Below are 19190 nucleotides of genomic sequence, written 5' to 3' on the forward strand. Positions count from 1 at the left end.
TTCCTGTCCAATAAGCAGTTAATGCCAAATGAAGTGTGTGCTCTTTATCCATATTCCTTAGGAGAGTGAGATTAATTCAGTTGCCAGAGTTTGCCTTTTCCACATTTTTTCTAGAACCATAGGTTAAATCTTTGTGCTGGTAAGTAAGGGTGGGTCCTTTTTTCTTTCTTTCTTTCTTTCTTTCTTTCTTTCTTTCTTTCTTTCTTTCTTTCTTTCTTTCTTTCTTTCTTCCTTTCTTCCTTTCTTCCTTTCTTCCTTTCTTCCTTTCTTCCTTTCTTCCTTTCTTCCTTTCTTTCTTTTTTTTTTTTTTGTTAAAAGACAATTCCCTTCCAAAAACTCATCCCACCAAAGACACCCAAAACAATAACAGATAGTGTAGCCTGAAATACTTTAAATGCCTCTATCACGCTTCCCTTTCTCGGGAACCAAGTTTCCATTATATTAGTATATTAGATTATTTGAGAAGAAGCAGTCCAAGGCCACTGAATAAAGCAGGGTGGGGGGAGTGCTTATATGCTATAAGAGCAGGAACTGCCACACCAAAAATACTGGTGCTTACAATGCAGGGTTCCTGCAGACCCATGGCCTGGAGCTGACATTGTAAATTCTTGCCAATATAAAACTTATCTGCAAAGGGATTAATCCTGCAGCGCCTGCTGGTACTGGAGGAGCATTCCCTTACTAAGACAAAAATCTTTCAAATTAATTAGTGTTTTGAAAAAATCAACATATAACAGTAACAATCAACAAGGAGGGCTTGACTTCTGTTTTCTCCTGGATTAGGAGGGAGCAAAAGTCTGGATGAAGGAGAAGCCTCTCTGTCTTATCAGATCCACTACAGCACAGAGGCAATTTGTCAGCAGACCTGACTTTATGGTAAATTCCTCAGAAGTTCTGGGTAGACTAAATGATCTTTCTTTGGTGCAAATTAGTTAAAGCAAACATCTATTGAGCACCTACTAGGTGCAAAGTCCTGTGCTTAGCAAATTCTATTGTAATTTCAGAGATGTATTTTCTCATTCTCAATAAACATTTAATGGAAGGTATGTCTTTGAGGAGACATACCCTAAAGTATGCCTTTTGGGTTATTGATTATTTTAATCTGGTTATTTTCAAGAAACAAAAGACTCTGGAAAAACCTTTGACCTTCCCCCTAACTGCCTAAAAGATTTCAGATAAAGGACCTTATCCAGGAAGGGAGCTATATTATCATAGATAACTATCGTTTTATATAGACTAGTGTATGATAGACAGGGAGGAACCAAGCAAGGCCAGTTTGATCAAAGTCCTCTATGTACCCCACTGTTAAAGATGGCCCAGCAAACATTTGTTTACCAAACATTTGCTTTTCCATCTCCACGTGAATTGCCTTTCTCCACTGCTCATCCTTTCTTCCTAGCTCAAGATGGCATAAAAGCTTCAACTGCCTAATTTGTCCTCAGGTTCCATATTCTCATGGATCCCCCATAGACACATGCCTAAACATTTTCTCATGTTAATCGCCTCATATTAACTTAATTATTAGACCAGCCAGAAGAATTTAGAAGGACAGAAGGAAAATTATTTTTCCTCCTCCATATCTTAATACTTTCAATTACTCCTCTTTGTACCTCCTCAAAACTCTGTCATATTCGTCAAGTGGTTATTCTTAAATACTTCTGTGACTCAGTCTATTTAGGCTCTCCTTGATTTGGGGATATTCAACTTTTATACATCTTGCCCTTTGATTATATCGATATCCCTAACCCTCCTTTCTTCATTATGAATTCAAACCTTTCTTCATTAGCTGATGAATGAGCGTTTACATTTCTGTATGCACTGAGGATCTATCAGTGCCTTAGTTCTGGCAGAATCTCTGTCTTTGCTTGTTCAGCACTGTTTTCCAATTATTTGAATACTTCTTTTGCGTTTTGCTCTTATTTTATAAATTAAATGCTAAGTGAAAAAAAATAAGTGACAAGAAACATAGATCTCAAAATCAACATAATGGAAAAAGACGGAAATTATTAGGAATGCTAAAAGCAAAGCATTTTTAGCTATAATCTAATGTTCACTGAACTTAAGCCAATATTTTATGTGTTTGAAAGGAAAGAACAAAATTAAACAAGAGGCATGAAAGCTGGAAATAATTTGAAGATTTTATCTGAAAAAAAGATACATTAAATTAAATATTTTCTTGGCTTTCTACAAACAGACCTTCCCTCATAACATACAAGATGATTCAACTTTCTAATATTCAACGTCTGTGTGTGTGTGTGTGTGTGTGTGTGTGTGTGTGTGTGAAATTAGACATGCTATACATACATGCAGAGGACTGCCCGCAAAGAATCCTGCCTATAAGTCTTTTATAGAGCAAAGGAAGCATTTTAAGAGTGAAAATTCTTACTGGTGGAATAAGTACCAAGTCTGCTTCTTGTCCCCCCCAGAAACCCCATTAAAGTAAAATGTGCTATTACAAAAAAAAAACAAAAAACATAAAAGCAAAGAGAATGGGAGGGGCAGGTTGCCCACTGATGAGAGTTTCCAAGAGATTTCTGAAAGAGGAGAAGAGAACTGACAACGGAAACTTGTAGAGAAAGGAAAGTGGAAAGCAGGAGCTGCTCAAAGACAAGAGCTGTTCCCATCTTTTGTAAAATCCTAAATGAATTGAAGAGACTTTGCAAAGTGCCTTTAATGGCAAAAAGACAAGGTGGGTGGGGAGTGATTTCTTCCAGAATGAGATGCAGGGATGAGAGAACAAAGAATCCCTCTGACCTTGAAGAGGGAGCAAGATCAGAAAGGCAGAGAGGGGCGCTGTGCTGTGCCCCTAGGTCGACTGGGCTTGAACACCAGGTCCCCACACTGGGCAAAGGATTCTGTGCTCCTGGAACAGAAGCAGAAAGCCACTGAAGCTCATAGGACCCCATTTTCCAGCCAGAACAGAGGTCTCCAATGCTGACTGCAATTGCGGTACAAACCCACTGCCACTGTGAGGCACGTTCAGAATCTGATTTAATTTTACTGGAAGAAAATGAAGAGACATTTCTTTAACACACGAGCCTTTTTTTAAAAGAGCCACACCCTCTACTTTAAGAGCAGTAGGAGGAGTTGTAGTTGTACCTTGAATAACAGTAATTTTGAGTATCCGCATTATAAACCCATGACAGAGAAGTTTTTGGCCTTTTGACATCTAAAATTTAAAGAAGTTAATTGTCTGTTATCCTTAGAAGCAGCTTGCCTTCCAGCTTTCTCTCTCCCTGGAAGCACCACCTGTCACTGCTAGGTATGGGTTCTCTCTGAGTTTCCCTGCCATGATTCAAATACATTTTATCAAGGTACTGGGTACAGGTCAACTTTGGTACCCTCACTGGGAATGGGGTGGGGATGCAGAAGGGGTACAGGGCAGCCACTGGGTTTCCTGAGAGGCAGGCCTGGAGAGCAGGAAGCTCAGCTCGACAGCTCTGCAGTCACCCTGGAAGGTCTGGATTAACTTACACGTCTCCCCAAATGCCTGAAGCCTTTACTCAGCCCATTCTGCGTGCTGCCTTTCATGTACTGCCTCATACTGTTCTTTCTCTGAGGTCATTGTTCAGCCTGTACCTCTGGACTTCAGCTCCCCGAAGGCGGGGCCCGTGTCTCCTCTCACACGCAGTGTAGCCCCGGCCTGCAGTAAGGTGCTCAAGGGAAGCACTCCAGAAATTTGATTTTGTAAGAGTAATATTTGGATCTGGCTGAAAAATAGTCCCACTCCCCAGAGGTTTTATTTCTTTGGTCGTGGTCTCTGTACCTTCAATTATGCTTATACTACTGTTCTGATTCATGAACCTCATGAGTTGTCTGTTGACTTGCTGCTGTGTGAGATGGAGACTCAGCTCATTTATATACGCTGCCCCTTCTGACTACCCCTGCACCCCTCCTCCCAACGTTCATTTCGCCACTGGCTGCCTTTTTGACTTCAGGCAATGGACTTGGACCTCCATTTATTGTTCGGTTAGACAGTATCTCTTGACTTCCTTGTTTTGCTGGGAGGTTAATTATGGCCAGCCTTTCCCTCCTCCTCTTTACTCCCCACCCCTTTCTATTCTTCTATCTCTGCCAAGATCGATCAGATTAACATCATCAAGTTTGGGTAACGTTTACATTCTGTTCTGCAACCAGATTGTCTTCAGTGGTTTGCCAGTTGGTTCATTCATTCAGTCAATAAATATTTATTGAATTCCCGCTATGTGCCAAGCACTGTTCTAGGCACTAGAAACATAGAAACGAATACAATAAGCAACACCCTTCATGGAGCCTTTCTTCCAGTAAGGGGCGAGAATAGGAAAATATATATGTTATGTTAGATGATGATATGTTCTAAGGAGGACCACAAAGCAGGCACGGGGAGAGGCAGCTACCTGAGCGCACCCATGTATATACACGCAGCCACAGTGGCCCGAATGCAGTGAAGATGTCTGGAGGCAGAAGGGGTAGGAAGTGCAATGGTGCTGAGGTGGGAATATGCCTACTTCGTTGAAGAAACTGAAAGGAAGCTTAATGAGGTGGAGGGAAAGTAATAGGAGATGAAGTCAGAGGAGTGATCAGGGAGAGAAGAGAGAGATGAGAGAAAGAGAGAGAGAGACAGAGAGAGAGAGAGAGAGAGAGAACCATACTTGTGCGGCTTGAGTAGATCTGTGTAGCCATTCTGAGTGACATGGTATAACTGCATTTTATCATGGGCACTCAGGCTGCCGTGCTGAGGAGAGACTGTAGAAGACCATGGATGGAAGCAGGGAGACCAATGAGATTCTCCTAACCAATTCTCCTAATTCTCTGACACCAACAGAGTGTCCAGCAATTCATTTAACTTGGGCGCTAAGTACCTGGAGTTAGCACAGGCACCACAGGTTAAGGGTTCAGCCCCACAAGACTGCCCCGCTCCAGATGCCAGTCGCCAATAGAGTACCCAGTGTACCGTAACCTCCCCAACTTAGTTTCGATAATTGCCTAGAGCAACTCACAGAACTTAGGAAAGCTCTTTACTTACTAGTACCAGTTTACTATAAAAGATACAACTCAGGAACAGCCAAATGGAAGAGATGCATAGAACCAAGCATGAAGTTAAAAAAAGGCACAGAGCTCTCATGCACACCCTAGGAATGGCACTCTTCCAGCAATTTGACATTTTCGCTAACCCAGAAGCTCCCCAAAACCCATCATTTAGAGGTTTTTATGAAAGTTCCATTACATATGATAAGTCATTGACCATAGTGATGAAACTCAATCTCCAGCTTCTTACCTCTCCCCAGAAGTTGTACAGTGGAGGTGGGGTGGAGCAAGGTGGCAGGGTGAGGGCGTGTGTTTGAAAATTCCAACTCTCTAATCATGGCTGGGTCTTTCTGTTGGCCAGCCCCCATCCTGAAGCTATCTAGAGGACCCCCTTCCCCTTTCATTAATCGTTACCATAAACTCAGATCTGGTTGAAAGGGGCTCATTATGAATAGCAAGAGACACTCTTACTACTCAGGAAATCCAAGAGTTTTAGGAGCTCTGTGCCAGGAACTGGGGACAAAGACCTAATAGGTTTTCTTTTTTATAATACTACACTATGGTTCCAATGTCATGGTCCTTTGGGTTACTCAAGGGAGAAGGTTCCTAGTAAGAAGTCCTCATGGATTCTTTGTCAAAACCATACTACCTTTTAGCTTGTTTCACACTGTTTTTGAATAGATAGTATATTCATATGATTCCAAACCAAAAATGATATATCAGCTATATGGTGAAAAGTCTTTCACTTACACCTATCCCATTTGCTTCATGTTTAGACCACGCCTTTTTTTTTTGGGGGGGGTACTGTTTTTAATTCTAGTTTCTGCTTTTTTTCTGGAGTTTCTGAATTGCATTTCTTTTTGTGGCAAGAAAAGCACATGCATTTTTCACTATATATCAAAGAGTTTGTAGTTTCTTATTCCTTTTATCTATTGCTTAGAATAATTCCACTTATATGAGGTGTGTAAAGTAGTCACATTCATAGAAATAGAGAGTAGAATGGTATTTCCCAGGGCCTGGGGGTGGGGATGGGGGGTGAGGGGTAAAGGAGAGTTGTTGTTTAATGGATATATAGTTTCAGGTTTGCAAGATGAAAAAAATCTGGTGATTGGTTGCCAACAATGTTTTTGAATAGATAGTATATTCATATACTTAACACTACTGAACTGGACACTTAGAAATGCTTAAGATGGTAAATTTTATGTTATGTGTAATTGAAGGGGTTTAGAAGGAACCTTTCCAAAATGTGCCACTTTGGCATGTGGACTGTTTTAAGCTAAAGGCAATCAAGAACCAGCAGATTCAAGAAAAATGTTTACCTCTCTCTGAACTACTTAAAGCGTTCTGATAGGGGGCCTGGCCTAGAAAGGGAGCTATTACCAGAGGTGACTATTTTATCTGAATGATTCTTATCCCATACATTAGCTCAGGATGGCATATAAACCCCAACTGCCTGACTTGTTCTGGAACCTCATATTCTTAGGGAACCCCATACATACATAATTACATGTTTTCCTCCTGTTAATCTGCTGGATGTCAGTTTAATTATTAAACTAGCCAAAAGAACCTATAAGGGTAGAAAAAAATATTTTCTTCCTCAACATAATTTACCACAATTAAAAATAAAGTTCTAAAAATGGTTAAACAAAACAAAACAAAACAAAACAAAAGTTTTACTAGCCTCCATTAATTTCTGTGGAAGTTAGGACTCTAGATTTGGATAATAATTATAATCATGATAAAATTGCATCTATTAATTATTGAGCATTCACTTACCCTGTTTCCCCGAAAATAAGACCTAGCCAGACCATCGGCTCTAATGCATCTTTTGGAGCGAAAATTAATAGAAGACCCGGTCTTATATTATAGTAAAATAAGACAGAGTCTTCTATTAATTTTTGCTCCAAAATATGCATTAGAGCCGATAGTCCAGCTAGGTCTTATTTTCGGGGAAACACAGTAGTTGCAGTAGCTCAGGAAGTCCTTAACACAATTCCCTGAGGTAGAGATTATCATCCCTATGTTAAGATAAAATGAATCACGAATGTGCCAGGGCCATCAAATGGCCCCCCATACTTCCAGATTGCTAGCCGATTTAGGTGGCAATAGGGAGCAGAAGAAAGAGAGCCAGATTAGCAATTAGTAGTTTAGGCATGTTGCTTAACTTCAGTGAGCCCCTCTGGATCAGAGATTCGAGGAACTCGAGGAATTTCTAGGGGTTCCTCTGGATCAGAGATTCGAGGAACCCCCCTCCCACCCAAAAAGTCACCTTTTTGGGAATAGAGAGGTCAGGTGGACAGAGCTCAAAGCCTGCCTTTCCTCCCCTCTGAACCAAAGCAGTTCACATTTTTATGTTTTTCATTTTGGATTTTCACCTCGAACAATGGGTTCTGCTGCTAAAAAGAAATTTGGAATTCATTGGATTAGATTATTTCTAAGATGCCTCTGAGCTCACACTTTATACCGCAAATGAATCTCCCTGTACCTTGCATCTCTAGACTTGTAGTTTCAGCTACGTAATTTGCAGGGCCCAGAGCAAAATGAAAATGCAGGGCCCCTTGCTCATAAAGCAGTAAAAAAATAAGTGTCATTAAAGGCACTAAAACATAAAATTTCTTCCTTACTTCTGTTTTCTTTCTCTCAATTCGTCGTGTGTTTTTATTTGCTGTTTTATGTCATTCTAAGAAAAAGTAAATTTTTAAATTATTAGCAAAAATTTACCATTCATCTTTATATTGGGTAATAGTATTTCAAATACAAATATAAGAGCATTTAACTCTTATGGAAAAAATCACTAAAATTATATAATCTGTATTTCATAGCTCATGCATGTGTATGTATTTTCTTATAAGCACAGTGGAAGCAACACAGCACATATGAATAACTAACTCAGCTGTTTTTATTTCACATCTACATATGCATACACTCTACCAACACTCTCTACCTTCTGCTGATTAATAAGAAAGGACTGAAAAGAAGAGGAGCTGTGGGTTGCCCTATCTTTCCCTTTCCTTCTGTATCCTTCTGTATTGTTTTAGCAATAGTGGTTACCAAATACAGGGAAATAGCAGGAGTAAGAAAAGACATAATTGGCTTGCCCAGTGATTGGTGTTTCTTTGGCTATTGCCTTCTTTTTTGCATTCAGAGCAAGTTCTGATAGCCTCTTGGAGTTGTCAGCACCCGTTTATTTAGTTGTAGACATAACACACTTACCTTGTATTTGCTTTGAGTTTCACTGAGCTCCCACTCATTGTGGGTCCCCTGGAATTCTGTGCTCGGGAGACATTGTGAACGCCATATGCAGAGGAAGTAGTAAGGAACAACAGTGGGCATGCGTATTGTATATTTCCTCTGTTCACATACATGCTCCATTGTCCCATTAAACTTCATTTAAGAATACAAGCTCAAAGATAAACTTATTAAGAAATTCAAAACCAAGAGCGAAGAAAGCATTAGAGCCCATATGTGGAGCCCTTCTGAGGAAGGGTCCTGTGTGACGGCGCAGGCTGCACTCCCTGAGTCTGGACCTGTGGGTGGGGATGCGGCATGAACATTTTAATAGGCAAGTTCTTTCTTTGGATGTGTCAATGTTTCAGAAAGTAGAAAGACTTGTAAGAAATGGAAACGGTTACAGGAGGCATTACTGCTGTTCACCGATATCCAGTTCTCTTCTCCTTCTAGGCTCAACACATCTTAAACAATGTCCACGTGACTTTGGTTAATAAAATGTGCATAAAATTACATGTGTCTTCTGGGCAGAAGCGTTTAAGAGCTGGTGTGGGATCGTTATCTCCCTTTTCCCACCACAGGGACCAGCAATATCCAGAAGATGGAGTTTCCACCAGCCTGAGTCCCAGAGTGAGAATACGGTAAATTAGAGCCCCCACCCTCCCACTAGCCTTCCCTCTGACTCAGAGGGGACATATAGCAAGAGCAAGAAATAAACCTTTGCCATAAAGATTTTGGAGTTGTTGGCTATTGCCCAAATTAATACCGTGGTAGTACTGTGTCCCCCCACACACACCCCATCCTCTGGCATGCAGCATTCATAAGTATACCACAGCTTAATGTTCTCTTTGGAATAGCCATAAAATGTATATTTAAAAATGAAAATCTATTGCTTTTTTTTAAAGGTGACAGTTTTTTTTCTTGAAATAGGAGAAATGACCTTTGGTAAATTTTGTGGGTATTAGTTGAGAATTTAATCATCATTACTTTTTATGTGTGTGTTGTTCGAAGGGCAAAACACAAGGGTAAAGTTCTAAAGGTTGAACCTAATTTTCTTTTGTATCCAGGGATCTCCACTGATAGTCCAGAGTCCCTGTAATACCCTAGAGTCCGTAATTCATGCTACCGGGCAAAGCCTTTTCCTTTCAGCAAACTTTGATGAATAGAGAGGGTGATAACTCTACTGAATCTTCTCCCTGGCCACACCTCCAGTCTGAAGTGATCAGGAAAGGTGTTGTCCCTCACAAGGGTACAAAGAGAAACAAAAGACCTGAACCCCCAGGACTTACATAACCTCTATATACTTGACATTCTTCCAAAGACATCACATATATGGTGACTTTACAATTCATATTAAACTCCTATTCTTTCTCTGATCTCTGAAAAGAAAACTCTCGTGGGGAAAGCTATTTATAAGGAAAGAACATGGAAAACTTGTTTTAAAAGCAACTATAAAACTGGCATCAGAGATATTCAATGGATCCTTTTGAATTCAAAATTAATGTTCTAAGGAGAGGAAAAGCCAATGAAGGTAAAGGTCTGAGCAGCAAATTAACAAATGTCCTGGTTGGTCTTCATATTTGATGTCTGATAAATTTCAATGAATTAAGTCTCCAATTTCTTTCTTAGAGCAAATATGAAATCTGTTCTCTACAGACTTTAACAGATGGGAAAGAAATATATTGAACTCTGTAAAATGCTAACTCTGAGATCCAGTTATTTGAAGTCTCATAAAATTCCTAGTAAACTCCGTATGTCTGGAAATGCCTGGTCACTGGCATTTGTAGACTTACTGTTTTCTGGTTTGACTATCTTTGGGTGACCCTGAAGTTTCATTACAGGTAGGAGCTTGTCATTTTGTGACAGCAGAGATGTGAATAAGTTGCCACCAGGGTGGGATACCTGAGCTGCTGCACTAACCCAGGAGGTGTGCTCAGCCTGCTGCCCGGCAACCCCGCCTCCGTGCTGCCTGCTCTTCTCCAGCAACTGCATGTGCAGTAAATCCACGAGGGATAAAAATTCCTCGTGTGTGTGTGTGTGTGTGTGTGTGTGTGTGTGTGTGTGTAAAGAGTCCTGCAAAGATAGTTTCTAGTCCTAATGTTGTTAAAAAAAAAAAGGTTTAAAAAATCTAAGAAAGTGATTGTTCTTAGCCAGAAAATAATTTTGAAGTAATTATAGCCCATTGTCAAAATCTCTTCCATTTGAGGTTGATGATGTGATGAGTCTCCCATATTCTCTCTCTCTCTCTCTCTCTCTCTCTCTCTCTCTCTCTCTCTCTCTCTCTTAGAGAGAGAGATTGGTTTGTGAGACTGTTTTAGCAACTTCCAGGACAGGGCACAACTACTTTTCAAGTGAGAAATAAAACAAAACTTCAGTGACATGTGAAAAACCTTTAAATAGTAATTGAGGAAATGCACTGGAAATAATTTCCTTTCTCAGAAATGGGACTTGGGATTCAGGAGAAGATCTGTAGAGGCATGCCTATGAAGCAATTGGTGATGTAGTTTCTGCTGCAGCCAAAACACCAAAAGTAAAAGTTGGTTTGACAATCTGCAAAATGTGACACTCGGCTTCAGCTGACCCTCCTCTCAAACTGAAGAAATTCATACTGGAAACGTGCCCTAGCATAGAGATGTTTAACTCACAAGAAGTCTGCTTACATTCAAAGGCAATTACTTTGGTTTGGAAATGCATGTGTCATCTTTATGCCAAGAACTTGAAAGAGTTGCAAAGGACACAAAAGGCAGTTGTCAATCATGTTGCTCTTTAAAGAAGTACTTAACATTTAGAACGCCTTCCAGGGTGGGTCCTTGGCTTTCTGCTTTCATACTGTATCTTCTTCTACAGTCCCCTTTCCACACCTCTTCCAACGCCGGTGCTGGAAAATCACTCAGAAGGACAGGACGACCCTGCTAACCTCCTGTGACTTGTCATTCTGCTCTGTCCACAACACTTTGAACAGCCACAATTACATTGTCTCATCAGTATAGACTGGATTTTGCAGTTTCAGACCATGTTTACAATTAATGTTACTTTAGTCATTATGCAAGTAGGATAAGTTTACTTCAATTTATTTATCTTAATAGTTTTCTAAGACTCTAACCCTATATTTAGAAAACTCTTTAAAAGTTCAAAGGAATTTAAAACTCTAGTAGTAATTTTCTGTAATTGAGTAAGAAATTATATCTTGTGGCAGTATTTTAGAAATTTGGTTATTCACAACAAATTCATGACTTTAGGTGTCCTGACAAATATCAAGGGCCTATATTTTCTGTTTATACAATTAACCATTTACACATAGTTACTTTGCTTCATTCTGTATAATGTAAAAACTATTCTCAGTTTAAATAATGTGTGATTTTCAAGTAACAAAAAGATTTACAAAGATGCAATGAGAGAAAGAGTGAATATGTCAACCGGCTCTGCTGCTGTGTGCCCCTAAGCCCAGCTGAACACAAGGGACTTGAAAATGAAGTCATTGTTTGAGAGTTAATGTTATAAAGAAAACAAATATTAGATTGGACTTCTGAAGAAGCTGACTTAAAACACAGACTGTTTCCTAATTGAAAATCAGAAACTACCTGGAACTCTTAATAAAGGATTGCCCAAAAGTCAAAAAAGAAAAGATGTCCATTTCTAGCAGTAAGGTAAACTAGGTAACCTGGTCAACCCTTCAGGTGAAAACAAATTTGCATGTATCTTTTTAAATACATTAGTGATCTAGCAAAAAAATAAAAAATACTCAGGCCAAAAACTAAGTGAAAAAGAGTAAAAGAACCCAGACATGTAAGCTGAGCAATAAAACTGAGTTTTTCTCAGAAACTCATAGACACAGACAATAGTCTAGTGGTTACTAGAGGGTAAGGGGGTTGGGGGGTGGGAGATAAGGGTAAGGGGGATCAAATATATGGTGATGGAAGGAGAACTGACTCTGGGTGGTGAACACACAATGGGATTTATAGATGATGTAATACAGAATTGTACACCTGAAATCTATGTAATTTTACTAACAATTGTCACCCCAATAAATTTAAAAAATAAATTTAAAAAAAGAAACTGAATTTTTCTGAGGGCATTTGCTGAACAGGGTAAACTTGATCTTTGGTTTTTATGGCTTTGTAGGTACTGGACATAAGAGACAAAGTCCAGGGACCCCAGGGGTTGGCAGGACATCTGTGACGAGACCTAATGAAACTGTGACATTAAAAGCCTCATCATTACTAGAGGTATGAGGAGCGATACGTTCATTTGTTCTCATTCTTTCTTTTATAAAATAATGAAGATATTTAAGGTTATAAATTTTTTTTGAGTACAACTTTAGCCATTTTCCATAGATTTTATTATAAATTGCTATCCTTTTGTTAATGTCTAAATAAATTGTGATCTCAGGTTTTATTTCCTCTTTGTTTCAGAGGATATTTTGAAAAGCATTCTTTAATTTTGAAGTGGTAAAGCGTTTCTGTTTTGTTATGTTTCTATATTCTTCTGTTGATTTCCAGCTTAATTGAATTGTGGGCAGAGAATGTGGCCTGTAAAATCTTTATGTTCTGGAATCTATTAAGATGTTCTTTGAGCCAAGTACATGATCAATTTTTATGGATCTTCCATAAGCAGTTGAAAAGAATGTGTTTTCTCTGTTTATAGAAACCTTGTGTAAACAGGGATAACGTTTATGCTTTAAATGCTTTCAATGAATGTGCTTTTCTCTTTTACATTTCCATATGTGTGTTCTTACACTCCCCAGAGTAATCTCTTGCCTTAGGTAGGAATTCGGACAGTTACAGCAGGAATAAAAAGAGAAAGTGGTATTCAGCTTTTGATCGCCAAAATAGAGCTTTTACAATCTAAAGTAAAACAATATTCTTAGAAATCATGCTTTCACCAGAGAAAAGGATTTTCTAAATTCCCTACATTTCATTAGCATTTCCAAGCCTAGGCCATGGAGATTTGCATGCTGAATTTAAAGTAAACCACGAGTAGATAAAACTAAGTGTGTGAAGCCTTTGCTAGAAAAGTATTGGAAGAAGGAAAAGCTCCGTGCTCTGACCACCTTCCTCCAGGCTGAAATCGAGGATGGAGTGATTCTAAGGGTGATGGTACTGGTGCTGGTGGTAGAGCATTGTGGTGGCAAGTACTATATGTCAGGAAACTCGGGCTCAGAGTGGGCTTGTGCCTGTCCCTGCACTTGGAACTCCTCAGACTGTCTGCCACATAGAGTGGCCTCCTCTCCATCTTGTGGACAAGCGCCAGACTGTGACAATATCAGCATGGCACCATGGTGAAATTAGGCAGAGAGAGCACAAGTGGGCCCTTGCCTCCCTCAACAAGGGTGCAGTGTGAAAGAGAGTCAGAAGTTCCCACATAACCCCCAGGGTGGGTGGCTGGCTTCTAGAGTGAGGGTTAAGCTGACCCCTCCACAGAGGCTGCAGGTGGACCAAGGTAGGGATCTGATGCTGGTTTGATTTGGAGGAGTGCATGCAGTGAGTACCAGATCCGAAGGAGGGGTGCTGGGGCCTGCCTGGGCCCAGAGAAGGATGATAAGGCTACGTAGGCACTGGATGCCTCCTAAGCAGGTGGAGCAGGGACATCATTGCAGAAATGCAGTGACTCGGAAGGCAGCCCCAGGTCCTGCCCACACAGATCCAAGACCCCTCTGCTGCAAAACAGACAGCCTTTTGTGAGTGGTGGGGACTGGAAGGAGAAATCTGAAACTCTTGAGTATGTACCCAAAAGAGGCGAAAGATTGAAGAGTGACTGAGATACCATTAATTAGCAAACATGAGTAGTACTCCTTTTAGTGCCCAGTCAGGAAGAGCGTGTAAGGAAGATTGGACCATTATAAGAAATAAAGAAGCTACCGGTATTTTGTTTTGTTTTTCACATATCCAAGGAGTTGTGGGTGCAAATGTGTAACTTCATTACCAAGTTGTCTGTCTCGCATCAAATTTGTTGCTTATTCAAGTTCTGTTTATCTCGTATTTATTTTTTGTCAGTTTGAGCTGCTAAATTCTTAAAGAGGAATATTACCCCCTCCTTCATTTGATAGTAGTTTTTATCAAGTTCTTCTGTTTCTGAGCATTTTGCCATAAATGTTTTGCTGTGCTGATGTTTGATAAGAAGAAATGTCGTATTTTGTTTGACGGGCTCTATTATTTATCCTTATAAAATGTTCATTTCTGTTACATTTAATGTTTTTTGGCTTTGCAGTCTGTATTATTAGATAACTTAGGCACTCCTGCTTACTCTGTGTATTAGGGCTGCCATACAAAATAACAAAAACTTGGTGGCTTAAAACCACAGAAATTTATTGTCTAACAGTTCTGGAGGCCGGAAGTTTGAAAACAAGGTGTCAACAGGGCCGTACTGCCTCTGATGGCGCTAGGGGAGAATCCTTCTTTGCCAGTTCTAGTTTCTAGTGTTTGTTGGCAATCCTTGGCATTCCTTGGCTTGTAGATGCATCCCTCTAATCACATGGCCATCTTTCCCTGGCTGTCTTTACACTGTCTTCCCTCTGTGCATGTCTGCATCTGTGTCCAGATTTCAGCTTTCTGTAAGGACACCAGTCGTATTGGATTAGGGCCCACTGTAATGACTTTAAGTTGGTTCCCTCTATAAAGAAAGACTCTATTTACAAATAAGGTCACAATCTGAGGTACCAAGTAAGGTATGCTCTGAGGATTAGGACTTCAACCTATCTTTTTTTTTTTTTTTTGAGGGGACAGGATTCAAGCCGGAACACTTTGTGTCTGCATGATCTATTTTCTTTGTTTTCAAGTTTTAGTATTTTGTTACTGGTACATTTCTTTTAGAAAGAAAATGTTTCAGAGTCTTTATTTTTATAGGGAGTTCATCTCATTTATATGAATTCAATGCTTTCATCTTACATTACATCTATTAATATAGTTTACTATGGTTCCTCTTTTTTCCCTTTTCTTAATTTTGCTGGGTTGATCAACTGATAACTGATTCTTACCACTCAGATGAAACTATTTGAACACTTAATTTTTCACTTCTTTCATTCTCTCTCCCACCCCATTTCTGTTTTTCCTTTTTCCTTAAACTAGTATAAAACTTAGTTTAAGATTATTTTTACATCTTTCCTTATAGAATGATTCTTCTATTTTCAAGAATATTTTCTTAATCCTGCAATCACATTCATATCATCCATTTAAATTTAACTATAAATTATGCTTAATTTATGGCTTACCACTGTTGCTTAGTGTGTGTGTGTGTGTGTAACCTATTTTGAAATCTTTGTTCTGAATTTAATTTTTATTTAGTTGAAGTATTTCTCAAGCAATTTCTTCAATAAGAGCATATGTTCATAAATTTTCTGTGCCATTGTATGTCGGAAAAAAGTCTATCTTTTGCTTTCATTACAATGATGACTTGGCTCAGAATAGGACTCTTAATTTGTGGTCTTTTTTTTTCCAAGTGTCTGTAAATGTTTCACTATCCCTAGAATCAAGTAATGCAGATGAGGAATCTAAACCTGGCTTGAGTATCTTCATTTAGGCAGGCACATCACTGTCTGAAAGCTTATAAGATTCCCTCTTTATCCCTGGGGTATAGAAATTTCACTATGATGTGGTCAGATTTGTTTCTTTTTCTTGAATTCTGTCCACCACTTTCTGAGCCTTTTCAATCTGAAAACTTTTTTAGTTCAGTAAAGTTTTTTTTCTGTTTCTTCTTTCATAATTGCATCTTCTCCATTCTTTCCCCCACCCCCCCCCCACCCCCCACTGGAACTTTTATGATTCCCATTTAAGAACTTTCGGATATGCCTTCTATGGATCACCCTTTTACTCCTAATTTCCCTTTTTATTTTTTGTAATCTTGCTTAGGAGATAGTGTCTCCAATTACATGTTCAGATCAATCATATTCCTTTCTGCAGTGTCTGTTTTCTTTTTTGTCTCTCTTGAATTTTTTGTTAACTTTTTATTTTGATGTAATATTTAAAGTATAGAAAAGTTGCAAGAATAATAAAAGATATTCCTTTACCACTTGTTTACATTTTGCTTCATTTTCTGTGCAATTTTTAAGTGAGGAATCATGTTTTAAACTTCTGTTTATCAGAGGTGCTTTATAGTACCATCATGAATGAAAATTTATTTGATTACATTTTGTAATTGATCACGTGAGAAAGAAAGTTGGTGGGAGAATAATATCTAGTGATCTGACGTTTTATTAAACTTTCATATTAATCCTAGGTTTTTTAGTTAATTCTTTTTGTTGCCTCAGTAGGTGATCATATCAACTGCAAACAACAATTTTATATCTTTCTTTCCTATAATTGAATCTCCTAGTTTGTTTTCGTATGTTATTGTTTTGACAAGGGCTGTCAGAATAATGTTGAATAACACCCATGATCTTCCTGGTCTTGTTCCAGATCTTAATGGGCTTTCCAAAAAAATTGAGGAATGTCACTTGTAGTTCACCATAAAGCATGATATTTGCTGCTGGTTTTTGAAAAATGCCCCTTCTCAACTTGACAAAGTTCCATGTCATTCTAGTTTAAGAGTTTTGATTAATAATAGATGTTAAATTTTATCAAATCTCTTTTCTGTACCTATCATACTGAGCACATAGTTTTTCTCAGGTAACCCATTACTATCGTGAACTACATTAATAAATTTCCTAATTTTGAGCCATCTTCTATTCTGGCAATAATGCTAATTGCTCACAGAATATTCATCTTTTTAACATGTTATTACATTTAATTTCCTATAATTAATTAGGATTTGTATATCTATATCTTATGTGATACTGATATTTCCCCCCAATACATATCCTAGTTTTACTGTCAGTTATGTAAACTTCCCATCTGTTGCTATGCCCTTAATCACATTTTAAATAAAATAAGAATATGTGATGATAAAGTTTTAAGGGCTTAATCAACCTCTTAAAGGCTAAAACTAGAAAGATAAATAAAAATTAATGATAATAAACAAATTTCCTCTACTTTTTTCTCTTTGTTGAACAGAATCTTTAAACATATCAGCTGACTTTAAAGCATCAGTTGCTCAGGGCCTCATAGACAGAGAACTAAGGATGAAGCATAGTCATTTCAGAAGTGTCAAAAACTTAGCTTTACATAGTACTTGAAATTTTATGTAGCTGATAAAGCCAAATAGTACTAAAATTGATATTAAAAAAAACCCCACCAATCGCTGTCCTCACTGCCCCTGCCTCCCTAACCCCCAAAGGCATCCACTTGGTGTTTCTTCAATTGTCACTATATTTCCAAATAATAAATGTATACAGCTCTCTCTTGATTCATCAATTTATATATAATCTATTGTTTTGCTATTATGATAACAGAAAACTTTCACGTAGTTTCTACTCTTCCCCATTCTCTCAAAATATTTATATCTTTTTAATCCATAGTCATTTTATGTTAAATAAATCTTGCATACTGCTGAGTGATATACGCTTCTTACATTGCCTTTCTTACAAGATACTTTGATTTTCTTGTCCTTATTCGTTGCTTCATGTTTTCATTTGCTTCATTTTCCCTGAACCTGTTGCTAAGTCTTCCAATATTTCCCAGTAGCTCTGCAGCGTGCCTCTCACTTCAGTTTCCCACAGTCTGTCCTGTTGGACAAGCTACCCTTCCTTCCACATTTCTCCTGCAGAGCTGCTCTGACTTGCTCCTGGTGGGCAGCACAGCTTTCAGCCTTGGAATCCCGTGAGTACTTTCCTGCCCTTGGGTGCTGGGCTTTGTGTTGCCATGTCTTCGTTTCCTGATTTAGTCCCTCTTTTTGATGAAATACATATACCAGCAGCTTCCTGAGAAAGGCCATTTGAGAGCGAAAAGTTCTGAGATTTTGTATGTCTGGAAATATCTGTATTATATCCTCATGCTCGATTTGCCAGCACCTGACATTCTAAGTGAAAATTAATTTTGTGGGCATTATTCCTTTTCCTTCTGGCTTCCAATGTTACTACTGCTACGTCACCGTTGTTATTTTCCTATTCCCAATGTGTTGTGTGTGACTGTTTTTTCTCTCTGGGAACTTTCAGGATATTCTTGTTGTCTCTGGTAAGAATAAGTAATATTGTAAATAACCGTGTGTGCAGAGACTATTCTTCCCACTTTGTATGTTATTCAGCCATCTGGTCCTCAAACAACCCCATGAGGTTGTTGATAATTATGCACATTTTACAGAAGTAGAAACCATGACACAGAGAGATTAGGTTATCTTCCTAAGGACACACAGCTAGTAATCAGTGAACCCAGGATTTATATCCAATCCGACTCTACAATCCATGCTCTTAACCACGATTCTTAGCTTCTCCAAGAGGGCAGAAGTAAGTAAAGGGACTTCCCACTAATCCAGAGTTTCAGGCACCAGATCCAAATGGTACAGATTAACACCACATGGAGTTTGGGTTCTTAACCTATGCACAAAATCAACACTAATTATGAAGCAGTGGCTCTCTATACTACAGAGCCTTAGACATTTCTTAACAGAAACCAGTCAGTAGCACTTTTTACAGCCAGCAGGCAGGGAGCTTCAAAGGCAGGACAGGTATAATTTTCAGCTCGGTCTCATACCATTTACAGCCAAAGAGGAGGCTTGCAGAGGGTGAGTCATTGTCTGCAAGGCTGAACCAGCACCACTCTGGTTAGTAGCAATCATGCCTCTATGTGACGTGTTGGAGTGTCTTGTACCCAGATGCTGCCCAGTGTTCATGCCCTTATCTTCTATAACTACTGCAGTCATAGTGACTTTCCTCTTCTTACCTCCTGCAATACCACTGTAGATGCTGGTTATAGGCACATGATCGATCTCTGTTGTGTGATATTCTTTGTATTGTTTATTAACTTTTCACATTTATGTTTCTCAGTTAGACTGTGGGCAGAACTATCTTATATGTCTTCTAACTTGTCGTGGTGACAAAGAAATGACACATATATATGTGTGTGTATATATAGAGAGATATAAATATG

At 38.8% G+C, this 19190-nt stretch overlaps 1 long non-coding RNA gene across 3 annotated transcripts in view; it reads left to right on the forward strand.

Annotated features, from left to right (window-relative positions):
• The window catches only part of LOC109456352 (uncharacterized), a 222189-nt gene that overhangs the window by 89133 nt on the left and 113866 nt on the right, over positions 1-19190 (forward strand). For all 3 annotated transcript variants that reach the window (XR_016020457.1, XR_016020456.1, XR_016020458.1), the window contains exons 2-3: positions 8817-8876; positions 12358-12461. This is a non-coding gene — a long non-coding RNA (uncharacterized LOC109456352). The remainder of the gene's footprint in view (positions 1-8816; positions 8877-12357; positions 12462-19190) is intronic.

This window comes from Rhinolophus sinicus, chromosome 2 (genome assembly GCF_057876585.1).
Source record: "Rhinolophus sinicus isolate RSI-liver-muscle chromosome 2, RSI-T2T, whole genome shotgun sequence".
Lineage (NCBI taxonomy): Eukaryota > Metazoa > Chordata > Mammalia > Chiroptera > Rhinolophidae > Rhinolophus > Rhinolophus sinicus.